This window comes from Miniopterus natalensis, chromosome 18 (genome assembly GCF_054644295.1).
Source record: "Miniopterus natalensis isolate mMinNat1 chromosome 18, mMinNat1.hap1, whole genome shotgun sequence".
Classification (NCBI taxonomy): domain Eukaryota; kingdom Metazoa; phylum Chordata; class Mammalia; order Chiroptera; family Miniopteridae; genus Miniopterus; species Miniopterus natalensis.
In genome coordinates, this window is record NC_142098.1 from 25,876,348 (window position 1) to 25,891,443 (window position 15,096).

Sequence of the window (15,096 nt, forward strand, 5' to 3'; positions counted from 1 at the left end):
ACAGGATCCAGACTGGACTGCGCCTGCTTATACCGAGCGGGTCCTGGGTTTACAGGCTGAAGGCCGTACTCCTTTCCGTTCAGCACAAAATCCCTCTCGCCCCGCGGTGACTCCTGGAAGAACTACTTCAACGAGCAGGTCCAAGCACATCCTAGCATCTGACGTGGTAGGAAGAGTCGTGAATTTGGTAGCAGAGGGTGAGTGTGAGATTCAGCTCAGCCACGTTTTACTTCTGTGACGACTATAGACACGTTTTTAACATGACTAATCCTCAGGCGCGCCATCAATAAAATGGACTAATTACAATGAGTTTACAAAATCTTTGTGATTAAATTAGTACCTAGACATAATAGATGCTCAACAACCGTTAGCACCAAGGCCGGGGGGCAAGGATAATATATGCAGTCCTTTTGCAAATACTTAAAGATGGTAATTTGGTTTTGATATAAAGTGACTTTCTCCCAATGCCCATTGATCCTATTAGCTAACAAGACCCTTTACAATCCACATGGAGCTCTGGGAATATTTATCAAGGCTCCCAAAGGGGTTAGTGAATTCATTCTGTTGCTCCTCTTCAAACTCCTAAACAAAAAAAAGGAGGTGGGGGAAGGGAGTATGTTCCAGGGAAAAAGATGAGTATCTACCATGCGATGCTCCATGCAGGTAGAAGGGTATTATGCTCCAAGCACAGACACACAGTTCTCCAGGACTGTCATTACACATATGTGGGTTAGGCAGAGCGGAGCGTAAAAACAAAGCTTTCATTTTATCACATGGAACCGGTTAAGGGAAACAGCGTGAGCTGAACTTTGGACACCCCGAATCATACTCAATTTATTCTCCGTCATCCAACAAGTCATCATCAAAAACAGGCAAAACACAGCCCAGGGAGAACAGTATACATTGGAGATATACACAGATGCAATGGTACCTTATTGTCCAGACGTGAATGAAAACTGTGGCTTAGTGAGACGTAGGCCTTAAATGGCAAAAACAGAACAGTTTTCGTTAAAGGAGACTGCGTGTCTTTGACACGGCTACTACCAAAATAAGATCTGCGCTGAGGGTCTGTGATGTCCTTTGCATAAATCTTGGGAAAAGACAGTCCCGTCCCAATTGTACAAACGCTCAAATATGAACACCCAAGCACCTTGTGGACTCTTTAACAGAGAAACTCAGTACCCGTGGGTCACGTAAATTCCGTATTCTCCCTGCTACCCTCTGCTCCAGCAACGAATGTGCGGGCCTGTTATGCAGAAAAGCCTTTGACCTGATCTTTGCAGGTGCCAGACAGTGCTTTGCCTCGGGATGTGAATCATACTTTGGCTTTTGCCTTATGCTTCTCTGATGTTGTTGAAACGAGAGACCAGTAGGGCCTGCTGGACATTCGGGCGTGGCCACCTCAAAATCAACCAACTCTCTATCTGCCCTAGTTACCCAGATTTGAGACTACCTAAGTTCTTTAAAAATCAGAGGTGGAAGGTTGGTGATGCTGGGCAACGGGGTTTGATCAAATGGTTGTGAGTGAGTGAGGGAATGAGTGAGTGAGCAAGTGAGGCAATGAGTGAGGGACCCGCCAATGTTCCTGCTCTCCCTCAGAAGGGCTGCTGACCCTGCCTTCCTCTCCCCTCCTTTAATCTCTCTCTCCTACATGTGTGATGATGGGCAGAATATAATGACAGTTGAGCTGGCCTCAGTCATCTTGACATTCTTGACATTTTATTCCAATTAATTTTTCCCCCTCATAAATAAAAAAGGACTCATGTCTTGAGAAACAAGTCAATAAAAATAAAGAGAACTATAGTGTGGTGCTTTCATTGCAAGGCATGCATCCCAAATGTTTTTCGGAGGCTTTCCCACGTGACTTCCCAGAATACTTTGAACCTCACGCAGGCCAGGAGACCTGCCTTCTGAAGGCCCCCTTCCCACACCTTGATCTACATAACTTTCATGGGCCTAAATCGGATGTGCGTGTGCAGAAGGGCAGCGCGACTGAGGCTCGGCAAGTCTCGGCGTCTTTTTGTTAAGCCTCCCAGGCTGCCAATTACCTGTTCTGTGCACTCGGGGATGTGCAGGACACAGCACATTAAATTGGAACAGAATGTACCGGCTAACGACGACCAAGTCAGATATGTAAAGGGATTCCTGGGCAACGGAATGGAGTGGAGGCCTGGAGACAATGAGGTTGGGCTTAAACTAGGGTAGGGGAGCAACAGGAAGGGAGAAAAGAGGAGAGACAGAGACAGAGACAGAGAGAGGGCAGAGGGAGGGCGGGGTAAAAAGAGAGAGAGAGAGAGAGAGAAAGTAGAGCGGGGACAAAAATGAGAACCTGAGGATACAGTTTCTTTGGAAGTATGTAATGGAGAAGGGGCTGGAAAGCAATCCCTTGAAGTGATTTATGGCTAGAGGGAACCATTTAAAAATCTGTCATGGAGGAATCTGGGACTCTATTTGGGAGACATTTCTTTGAGCTCTATCTATGCCGAAGCATTTTGATCATCTGACCAGCTGTTTAAACGAAATAATTGTGTGGCTGGACTGATGGGCTACATCAGTCAAACAAGCCCATCTGGAAGATGATGTAGAGTCAGTCAAAGTATTACACCCTCTGTGCAAGCGCAAACACATTGCTCCCATTGGTCACTGGCCATTCGCGGGGTACAGCACGGAACGAAGCAGTCCCTGGGAAGTGAATTTACACTCAGAGACAGAAAGCAGGGGAAACCCTGTCAGCGCCTCGATCGCTCACGCCTGGCGGTCATCACTAAACACCAACCCACGGGCTCTGCTACGAACACAATGCCGCGACCTACGTGAGCACATCTTGAGAAGCTAAGCAAGTCGCGCGGAATCCTAACGCTCAGGACGACCACGGCTGGGAGAGGGAACAGCATCGGGGCGGCCTCGCGCATCGGTGGCTGTGCAGAGGGAGTCACAGCAGCACGCCGTCCTCCGTGACCAGAGGACAGAGGAGGCTTACGTCCCGCCGGGCTGATGCCCACAGGGCGCACGGTTGGAACGGAAAATGCCGGGGGGGGGGGGGGGGGTATGTATGCGCACATGTATATGTACCTGTACGCAGGGGATACACATCTTCCCATCCATGCAGAAATATATTTAAGTACCCAAAGTCTATCGTCTTTACACAGTATGCGAATTTAATTGTTTGGATGTTCTAACACATGTCACGTAGCTGTGACAGGGTTGTGATGAGAAGTTTCAAATACCACCTCTTCGCAGGTAATTTTCAGACATACCTCCGGCTCGGCACTTTCTCTGGAAGTGACAGTTCAAAGTGCCTGTAGACCATTAGGAATTTTCATTTGAAAAATTGTACCTTGGAGCCAATATATCTAAAAATAAAATCATCACCTTCTCCCCAAAACAATATTCCCTTTGTTCCCCATTGTTTTGATTATGGGAGCTCCACTGGGGCAGGGAGCTTTGTCCAGATGCTCACAACTATATTCCCAAGGCCCAGAGCGGTGTTTGGCACATAGTAGGTGCTCAGTAATCACGTGGCGAATGATTTGGGCGGGTGGATGGAGGGAACACTGACATCGCGATCCCCCCACTGAGGGGCTCGTCTCTGACGCTCCCCTTTCTGGGTACAGGCCAGGCCCTGTCAGGTCTTTCCTCAAACGCTCCTGTGCATTTGTTTCCTCCTTGACTTGATGGTGGACAGCAAGAGGTTGAAGATGCCTGATGAACTATCCAACGCCGCACACATTTAGGGCAATTATTCCTTTCAACTTCTGCTTGCTCGCCCCCAGGGAGATCATTATGCTCTCACACTGAACAGGCTGAACTCGCCTGCTTTTTCCACATCACCCCTTCGTGCCATCCCCATATTCCCATTAAAGTGACGCCTCCTCAAGCTCTCTCATGATCATGTTGTTCCGCCTTCCAACACCTTCCACGAGAAGCTCCCCATGGCCTATTAGATTCCAAAATGATTGCACTCATCCCTGTTTGGGGATCTGCATGTCTGTCTACCTGAGTCTCCTCCTGCTCCTCTAAGAGGCATGGTCAGCTCTGAGTTCACAATGTCTTTCTCTGTATTTACCAATAAAATTCATGGGTGAGCAAATTACAGGTGAATATTCCTTCCCATCTACCTTTCAAATGCTATGTCCAACCCTACACAGCCCTCCCTGACTGCCTGAGTATGGGTTAGTGCTCTCAGGATGTGAGGCAAGAAATCTGAGGGCATACGGTTTATTTGAGGAGAGGGAAGTGGGACCACAGTGGGCTACTGTGGGGAAAATATTGGAAATGGTGCAACACATACGCCTTAGAACCATCTCACCTGTGAGGTGAGGGAGCTGCGGTATTGGTTATAAGTTATGGGAAGAATGTTAATTCCCAATTATTCCCATCTGCCACTACTCCAGAAAAGGCCCTCAGGTGCAGAGATGTGAATCCTGAGTAGTTCAGGTATAAGCAGTGCCGCTCAATAAAAAGATAACGTGAGTCCCAAATGCAACCTCCATATGTAATTTTAAGTTTTCTACTAGCCATGTTTAAAAAGGTGAAAAGAAACAGGTAAAATTAACTTCAGTAGTACATTTTATCATTGTTCAACATTGCATATTTTATTCAACTCAATCTATTTATTACCCAAAATATTACCATTACGACATGTAATTAATATAAACAAATTACTGAGATTATTACGTTTTGGAAACAAATCTTTGAAATTTGGTATGTGCTTCATACTTAAAGCACATCTCAGTTAGGACTAGCCGCATTTCACGTGCTTAACGCCACATGCGGCCAGTGGCTGCCGTTATTGGCTAGCACGGGTTTAAGGGGACGGGCAGGCCGCTTAGAGCGCTTGCTAGACATAGTTTCTGGTCGCGGAGATCATCTTCTTTTCACTGGCTATTTAGAGCACTGACCTGAGAGTCAGCATACATTGTTTAGAAATGCTATTTACTTTTTTATGTGGTTAGGCCTTATTTCCCTGAATAAAGAAGTATACTTCTAGGATTTACTTGTGATGCCCGGTCATTAGTTTGATGGTCTTGTTCAATTAGCTTTTGCCAAATGATTGGTTCTCAGAAGTCACCTCATTCGCAGGTCCCTCACCTTTTGCAAGGACAAAGGACTGTTAGTTCCCCGACATGGGAGCAAGAGGAGATCTGCCAGGCCAGGTCTCAGCAGAGGGAGACAGCTTTGGGGCTGGCAGCTAGGAGGCCCTGTTCTGTGCAAGACATTATCAACCGTTTCGCACATACAAGATTTTTAAAGACCTCCGTGGACGGATATGCAGTAAACTCCTCTAATAACAAATGTGAATGTTTAAATAGATTTTTGCTATATGAAAAAGTTTCATGTATCTAACCTAGATTATCCTTAAGCAGGTGGTGGTGTTTTTTTTCCCCGTTGTGCTCTATTGCTTGCCTGAGTCCAAAGAGGTCTTTGAAAAGCATAGGATGGGTACTTGGTGACCAGTTTGCCATTAAAAGGTTACCATGTCTTCCTAGCTAAACAAAACAAGGGCCATTATGCCACAGAGCAAACGGCACTGAGATTTGTGGCATGAGAGAAGCAAAGCAGCGAAAGCAGGGAGATTCTGCTAAGTCCGGGGAAATCATAAAGACACTAAGTGGTGTTCATTGTCTTCTAATGGAAAATGTGACTTTCCCAAGTCTCACTTGAGCAGATAGATATAAACATTTCCAAACCCATCAACTTCTTAAGGAAAAAGGGGGCAATCCGCTGAATTCCAGAAGAGTCAAAGTGACCCATGCTTTTTGACCTCAAGCCTAAAAAAATGTTCCAGTATCTCTGGGTTATTTGTGATAATCAAACCATCAGTAAATAAGAGGACCGAAGTTTTCCATTGGAAAGAATACATGCTCTCCTTTATTGGTTATAATTATCAGGACTACAGACCCATTTCTTTCCCTTTTCATTTATCTAAGGTTTTATGTTCAACATTTAATCGGTCTCCTTTTAAGATTTCCTACAAATTTTCTCTTTTTAAAGTCCCTTTTGTCTACATTTCTCTAAGATCTTATTTACTTAGAAATTATCACTTGCCTTCCTTTTTAGTGATTTTCCCTTCCTTCTTAGCTTCTTCCTGTGCCTCTCTGCCTTAGGCCTGTTTGTCATTCCCATTTGTAAACTGTCCTACTTTCGGAATCGGGTACATTTGGGCTTTGACCCTGGTCACTTGGAATTTCTTTCCTTTTCCTTCTCAGCCTTGCAAAGGAGACCTGCTCGCAGCTCATCCTGATCATGTGTCACCTGCCCAGTCCTTCTGGTTCTCACTCCACCAAAGTCTCTCTTCCCAGGGAGCTCAGTGGTTGAGGGGCTCAGTGCTTCCTCTGGGACAAGATGAGGTGGTTGCACCACTACACCCGTTCTGCTTCTTTTACCAGCAATTACTTGCCACCAACAAATGATTTGAGTACTAAAAAGCACTCAGATATTTAAATGGTATCACTCACAAAATACTAGAGACTAAGGCTATTTCATTTTCAAAATAAAGATTTCTAGGGAAAGAAGTAGGTTTATTAGTACTTTAGAAACTAAAATTATGGTATTTTAGGAACAAGGCAAATTACATTATTTAAAGATAAAAGAAATCATGGGAACTGCTGCCATTTGGGGTTGGTTTACATAGACTCATTGTATACTTGATTTAATTTCATGCTGAGTACTTCTGCACAAAACTCAAGTCTTGGATGGAATAGTGAAGTTTTCTTTTAGGTAATGAACCCTTTTTAAAAGTGTTGCTTTATAGAAGACAAGACACAGATTGGGAGAAAATACTGACAAAAGATGCATTTGATAAAGGACTGTTATACAAATTATACACAGAACGTTTAAAACTCAACAGTAAGAAAACAAACAACCCAATTAAAAAGTGGGCCAAAGACCTTCACAGATACCTCACCAAAGGAGATACACAGACGGTAAATAAGCACATGAAAAGATGCTCCACATCATGTGTTGTCAGGGAAATACAAATTAAAACTACAATGAGACACCACCATACAACCATTAGAATGGCCAAAAATTCAGAAGTCTGACAACAAAAAATGCTGTCAAGGATGTGAAGCAACAGGAACTCTCAGACATTGCTGGTGGGAATGCAAAATGGTACAGCCACTCTGGAAGACAGTTTGGCAGTTCCTTAGAAAACTAAACATTTTTACCATACTACCCAGCAATTTTGATCTTTGGTATTTACCCAAAGGAGTAGAAAACTTATCTTCACACAAAAACTTGCACACAAAGCTTGCAGCAGCTTTATTCATAATTGCCAAAACTTGGCAGCAACCAAGATGTCTTCAGTAGCTAAATAGATAGAAAAACTGTAGTACATCCAGACAATGGAATATTACTCAGTGCCAAAAAGAAATGAGCAGCTATCAAGCCATGAAAAGATGTGGAGAAGCCCCAGATGCATATTACTAAGTGAAAGAAGTCCATCTGAAAAGACGACATGGTGGATGGTTCTAGCTATGGGACATTCTGGGAAGGGCAAAACTGTGGAGACAGTGTAACTATATACCAGAGTGATACTGACAATACAAGGTTAGAGGGGCCAGAAAAACTACCATAAAGTACAATATACAAGATAATATTGGGCCCTTAACAACTTCAGATGACCAGACACAGCACTTCAGAATATCACAGTGTAAAAGACGAAACAAAAACAAACATGTGAACAAATCCCAGAGCTCTGTGCTTCTCGAAGCAGTGACGGACTCCTAGCCTTCCATCGCCAGTCCTAAACCAGGCTCCTTGTGGACGGGCTGCTTGGATACCATGTAGTGGATGAGAGAGCAGATGTTAAAACGGCTCTGCCACTTTCTGGTGAGGAATCTCATCAGTAAAATACAGAAAGTAATATCTACCTTAAAAGGTTGTAAACAGTTTAGAATGAGGTTTGGTGTGTAACTGACCTCCACGACTTTTACTTACATTAACAGACAGACCCTACAGGCAGGTTGGTGAGGGGTGATATCTCTGGCTCACACTGAACCCCATACTTGTTGTGTCCCCAATACCTACATCACCCCCTTCTCCCTGGTGACTCTTGTGGAAGCCATGATTAGAAAACACGGTGAAAGTAGAGAAAGGTGGAAATCTGTGAAAACTGGCGAAACCGTAAAAACAGGTCTCCCTATGAGCTGGGACCCGGCTCAAAATTGTGGCCTCTCAAATGGACTGATTTTTTCCCCCACTTATTATAGTGCCTAAAATTCCACCAGGAAAAGCAGTGGCTCCCAGCCCTGGGTCCTTAGAATCCTGAGTGTGCGAAGGGAGTATTTTCCCATCATGAAAAAGATTTCACAGGCCTTGATGAAAATGCCAAGTTCCTTTCCCTTTGCCTAAAATTGTAGCAAGTTTGTGTGAAAGCATTGGTTATCTAATAATTCACAGAAGTTCCTACCGTCAGTTTCTATATGTTTGTGCTTAATAAATATAGGAAGAAGAACTCATTGTTATTCAATCAATGAAGACTGGCAGGAGAGCATAACAAGTAGACATGCCTTCCTATGAAATGATTTGAGATGATTTACAATCTGAAAAAAAAAAAATAAGGCTGAAAAAGCAAAAACACATGAAAGCTATTTAGCAAAAAACTTTTAGACACAGTAGGTGCCTGGTAAAATGAGAGCTCTTCCCACTCAGAGGGAGGCCCTAACACTGAGCAGTTTCGGAACGTGCCCTTCCTGGATGAGCGCGTTGCTAACAGTGCCCGAGGTGTCCCGTTATGGGGGTCTGTGCCGTCTCCCCCGTGATGTGGCCGCCCCTGTCCCACGGGCAGAGTTCACTGACATCCTTGGGAGCATGCTCTACGCCCGTGGCATTTTCTCATGCCCAGATGGCACAGTTGGCCTTGCCGATGGCCACTCGCCCTGGATGCTTGGCACATTTCACTGCAGTGTGCGTGTCGCTGGGGGAAAGAAAGCTCATTTGTTTCCATGGGTCTATCCTGAAGGAACGGATGCCAGAAAAATAAGAAAGGACATGGATGAAGCTTCCTCTCCTGGCGTTTTACCGTGCCTCTTGCGCGGCCCTCGCAGAGAAGACATCACTGTCTGGAAAAAAATTCTGTCCTTTATCAAAAGAAACCACTAACCGAACCCATAATATTTAGATGTAGCAATTAATGCCTCTGTCACTGAAAATACGGAAGAGTGGACGGTTAAGCAGAAGTCCAGCCAGCTCACTGACTGTACGGAGGAGGTGATCAATTGATTTTGAGAACGTGGGTGAAAAAAACTTTCAAAACTCCATCATTTCCATTTGTAAACTCTTCAGGTAAACAGCAGCTTCACCGCTACAATTACAGACTGGAGAGCGACCTCCTGGCACTGTGGGGGAGCCATGGCACGCAGCCGATGTGCACGTGTGAGGGAGGGGGAGGGCAGAAGACTGGGCACGGACACGGATTTCCACTCAGTGATTTCTGGTCTGTCACCCAGCTCCTTCCACAAACCGATCCCAGCCACCTTTATGCGCACCTACTATGCACCAGGCACACAGGCAATCCTGACCGTTTTTTAACACATACACACATTTCTTCCTACCATTTGGCTAACCCTCCCAGAAAGCGACAGGCGGTCCTCTAGAATTACAAAAATGTGCTGGGGAGAACCAGAGGACTCAGCAAGTCCAGCCCCTTCATTTAAGACCGAGACTCTGACGCTCCCAGAGAAGGGATGACTTGGAAAGTTGACCCTCAGATGAGTGGTCAGGGCTGGAAGTGAGGCCTCTGAATTTCAGTCGTGGGCCCTTCCCGTTAGAACACAACCGTGCAGTGGAAACAGAAACACAAAGGAGGAAGAGTAACTTTCATGGCAACTAGTTTTCTCCCATTTCCCAAAGAGCTGAAGAACCAGCTCGACTCAGGTGTTCGGATCATGGAAAGAATGAATTCCTCCCATCACTCAACAAATATTTTTTTCCCCTTCAGTGCCTACTGTATCTAAGCCACTATACTTGGCGTGGTGAAGAATCCAAAAATAAAACAATGTGGCCCTCGCCTTCCATGAGATCCCCCCTTAAAGGGCAAACACCTTGATGTGAATCTTACTAGGATCAGCACACATTCTATTCATCTGCCTTCATTTGTACTTGTGTGGGCAGAAGTCTTGGTTTTCCACATTTGTACACAGTCTTCCTCCCGATGGGCTGAGGGCAGAATAAATATTTGCCCTATTTTCATGGAAGGCCAAGATGCTTGCGCAATTAGGGGGAAGCTCTTATTTCCCCCTCCCTTCCACCAACCATTCTGCCCAATGTGGTCACATAAAAACGGTCCCCAAGACAGAGAGGGAGCTGTGACCTGCAGAAGCTCACATGCCCTGTAGACCTCAAGAGAAAGAGTTTTCCCTGTGTATGGAAGGCGCCGTCCAATAACAATAAACAGACCAGGTGCCAAACCTGGAGCCGGCAAGATGAAGGAATAGCAACTTGGGTTATAAACACTTATCTCTCTCCCTACCTCTGGAGGTTCTTGTTGGCGATTTCTCTTCTTCGAAGTTTTAGCACATATATTTAGTAATAACTAGTGAATGTCTCTATAGCAAGGAAGGCCCAGGACAAATCAAAGCTATGCCATTGTATTTCTAAAACCTCTCACACAAAATCCAGTAATTGTAGCTTGAGCTGTGCAAAGGTATGCTATTTATTTGCTCGATTTTAGCTAATGGGAAGAATCTCTCTCTTAATTCTTCTGCAAGCCCTACTGTGGTACGGTAAAACAATGAAAAAGACTTTCCCACAGGCAAAGGGCTCTTAAAATTCACTTACTTAGCTTCAAGAAGAGCAAACAGAAAAAGAGAAGGGGGTGCCCAGGTTCTGAGTGGAGATACGGTGCTTAATTTCAGGGACAGATAACATTTATCTTGGTACAAGGGTACAATTTTAGCTACACGGCAGCGTACCCCGAGATACCACTAGGTCTAAATATACCACCGTGAAAAGGTAAAAGCCACTCCCCTGGCCTATTCCCCTCAGGACCAACAGCCAATATCTCCCTGACCTCTTAGAAAGACCCAGAAAGGGTTCAGGCTTAATCACTTGTACACAATACACCCTTTGCAGCCTTTTAATATTTCTGGTAATTTTTTCTTATGAGTTTTGGGCTAACCTAATTCTCAGGACACTTCCCTTTTAAGCCTTGTATCAGCAGAGACGAAAGCACTGTGCTCGGAGACAAAGCAGGGCATAGCCAGACACACGATTTACCCCAAGCTTTTGGCTCTTGGTGGCCTTAATGACAAAGCTTTTAACTTTGTACAATCCCTGCCTCTCAAACAAAGACGTGATTAAAAGAAGGTGGGGGGGGAGGGGAGATAACATAAAGATGGAGATGTACAGGAGGCCAGCTTGGTCCCTGTCCGGCACACAATCCATTCCCGGCCAGGAAAATGATCGCCGCACAATGGCCAGTATGGCCAGCCCAGGGCAGCTGTGAGATATAAATTGTCAGCAATGACCATAAGCACTCAGAGAAACAATTTAATTCCTCACTTCCGCCATCATGGGCTGATATATTCTTTCAAGGTCATTACCCAAGGCTAGAAGGGTCACTTGATTAACGAGTGACAGGCCCAATGAGGGCCAGTGTGCTCAAGCAAGGCCTTATATTAATTAGACAGAAGCTCGGGAAAATAAATGTTACAGAGGAAGGAGGGGCCAAGTCTTTGGCATAAGCTGTGACCTCGCCACCCCCACCCCGGTCACCCCACAAAAGATAACACCCTGACCTTGATCCTTAATGCTATACGTTAGCTTTGTTTTAAAACCTATAAAATATAAAACATAAACCATGCTTCGTTTCATATTCTAAATGACCCGGGCCCTGGCCTCCGGTTTTGACACTGCCTTTGTCTAACCCTTTCTCACTTAGTTATTCTAATTTATCGGTTAATTCTGAGTGGGGATGGAGAGACCTGTGTGCCACGAACTTCACATCTCAGAGGCAGCTTAAACCATGTGGATCTGAGCTAAGGGAGGCAGGAGAAGGGCGACACTTCAGTGTTTTAAGCCCAGTGGCTAATAATCTAGCAACTGCTCTTTAATAAAATGTCATTGTCTTGCTTAAGGAGTTAAGGAGATCTGGAGATAACGGTGGACTTTTAGGGCAGATGACCATTCGAAGCCAAAGGGGGAGTAAGCACACCCTCTGCTCCCCTTCCAGGATACTGTATCTTTTTTACTATATCTACACTGAAAGCTTCGCTTGAAAAGACACAAAGGAATACATTCCTATGGGATTTTAGTCAATTCGAACCATTCAGTTCCAATGTTAAGAGACAACTGGCTTCACAACAGAGTTTCATCTCCACCAGCCATCAGGGAAGATGTTTTCTTCCTCCACCCACACACTCACCGTTTCGATCACTGGCCCCGTCATTGGGAAAGCAGTCCCGACGCCTCAGAGGGTCCCAGCCTCAGGTGTCCGCTGTGGACGCAGAGCGAAGCTACACGTCTATTTGAATTTTCCAGAAATCCATCACCATCCAAGAAAGTGAGCTCAGGTGGTGAAGGCAAGAGGCTTAGATGCCACTGGGGATGTGAGTGGCTGTTGGTAGAACTTCCCAGCAAGAAGCCACATCTACCTATGTGTTCTGTCAAAAAGGAGAAAAGAGATATTTCACTGTTGAGGCAGGCTGCTTCTGTGACCTCCGATTTGGCACCACCTTCTGACCCGACACTGAATGTATGGACAGGCAAGAGGCAGCTCGCAGATGGTCCTTTTGTGAGCTGTGGGCGCCCACTGTGGTCGACGGTGTCTGAGATAGCCCCCAGTGATCCCTGCGTCTCCTGGAATTTGGTCCCTATGTCATCCCCTTACCTCTGAGTGTAGGTAAGACCTAGCGACTCCCTTCTACCAAACAGCATAAGCAAATGTGATGGGGTGTCACGTCAGAAGCTAGATTGCAAAAGGACTATGTGACTTCTTGCTTGCTTGGTTTCACTGGTCCCCTGGAGCCTAAAGTCTGGAGGAAACAAGCTGCCATGTACGAGCTGCCCAATGGAGCCCAATGCCAGGAGTTGATGACTCCAGCCAACAGCCATAAATGGCTTGGAACAGGTTTCCCCAGTCCAGCCTCGAGATGACAGCAGCCCTTGATTGCAGCCTTATGACAGACTTCGAGCCAGAGCTATCCAGCTAAATTGCACCCAATTTCCTGACCCAGGGAAACTGAGATAATAAATGTTCGTTGCCTTAAGCTGCTAAATGTTGGGACATTTGTCCTATATGAATGGATAACGAATATGCCCGTGAATTCCACTGATCCTTCCAGTTGCTGTGTGACGTTATGCAGAACTATTCAACTGCTCTGTGTTTTAGTTTCCTTTTCTCTAAAATGGCATCAGCCTCCCAGGGAGGCTTCAGATGGGAATTAAACACCTACAAGGATCTGATTCAGTTGGTGGGAAGGGAAATTCTATGCATTGCCAGCATATTACGAGTAATCAGTGTACACGACCTTACCAGATTTATCAGTTTTGTGGAAGACGCGGTATCATTACCAGGCACCATTATTCCGCTGTATTTTACATCTCCAAGCTACCTGCCCTTGACGAATATCAACAGAGCTACCAGCCAACAGATTTGCAAAAACAACTTAAGCACTTATTCATCCATCCATTTCTCCAACTATCCATCCTTCGATCCATTCTTTCAACAGATGTTTACTGAGCATGAGAGGACATTGTAGGAGATATAAAAATGTATTCAATGTGGTTTATGTCTTCAAGGAGTTTACAATCCAGCAGGGAAGATAGTACGTGGACACTAATCACTAGAATCTAAAGCAGGTGATACGTTTCATGAAAGCAGAAGCCGGGGGGGGGGGGGGGTTCTGAGGGGGGAGAATTCAGCTCTGGCTGGAGGTGGCTCAGAGACGGAAACTGACATACGGACCAGCACTGAGGGGTGGGCTGTGAGTTCTCGCTCCGGAAGCTTCGATGGTGTGTTGGTCACGGCCTCTCCTTCAGCCTCGCTTTGACCGACACCATACATCTGAGGTGCGGTATCGGAATAGAGTTATGGTCCGCAGCCAGAGAGCCGAGGTAACTGGCACCCTGGGAATCACACCCAGGACCTGGGCTTCATTACACCAGCTACATTAGAATGATGCATTACTGCACATCAACCTCCTGGATATAGGACAGGCATCTGGCTCTCCAACCTTCTGAATTGGGAACGGCACGTAATGAATCCCCAGTTCCTTAACATGTTTAACAATTAATAAGCTAGGGTTTCCTTGAGGACAGCGAAGAATAAAATATGAGCATACCGAGGAAGAGGTCACACAATGTGTTGTACGAAAACAATACGTGCGATGAGGCTGCAGAATGAGTGGCTTTTCCTCTACTTGAAAATAGAGTAAAATATGCTGGGGGTCTATACTATCTGGACATTGGTGGGGTCCATATTTCATTCTGCTGTTTAGACCCCCTGCATGGAGATGATAATTGTGCCCATTGGACAGTGTTGCTACTAAGAAAAAAGCTGCCCTGGTCAAAAGATCTGCTATTAATTTCAGGTAAATGCATTTAAAAAAAAAAAAAAAAAGCCTATGTGAAAAAGAAAAAAAAAATCAGGGAGTTTGGTGCCAAGGAACAGGGTAAATAAAAAATATTTTTTGCCTCTCTAGAGAAGCCAGTTCAGCAGGTTTCACTCACATGATGTGTTCAACCAGCCTCCCGCTGAGGGAAACAGCATGGCGCCCACCAGATCCATCAAAGGTAATAGCCTTAATTAAAAAGACAAAACAAGTCCTGTATAAAAATTGTCAGATAAGAAAGGCAGCGAAGTAAGTTCTGGATTATTGTTTCTTGAAGGGAGTGTCATTATTGAAAGGTTTTCAAAAGCATTTAAATAGTGGAGATGCTGGCCTGGAAGGTGGGAAGAGAGCAATATAAGACATATAGGCCCATTTGGCCCCCCTGCCTCCTCAGAGCCTGCTGAGGTCAGCTGACAGTCTTGATGAACCTGTTCTCTGTCCCCTGCCCAGTCTACAGGTGACAAAAAAGAAAGCACCCACCAGAATCTGCAGTAAAAGTCCAGGAAGAGGCATACTTCTGAGGATGAAGTGGCACCGCAAC

At 45.3% G+C, this 15,096-nt stretch overlaps 1 long non-coding RNA gene across 6 annotated transcripts in view; it reads right to left on the reverse strand.

Annotated features, from left to right (window-relative positions):
• LOC107527918 (uncharacterized) overlaps positions 1 to 15,096 on the reverse strand; it is a 766,921-nt gene that overhangs the window by 276,829 nt on the left and 474,996 nt on the right. For all 6 annotated transcript variants that reach the window (XR_001602322.2, XR_001602323.2, XR_001602320.2 and 3 more), the window contains one exon: positions 12,368 to 12,605. This is a non-coding gene — a long non-coding RNA (uncharacterized LOC107527918). The remainder of the gene's footprint in view (positions 1 to 12,367; positions 12,606 to 15,096) is intronic.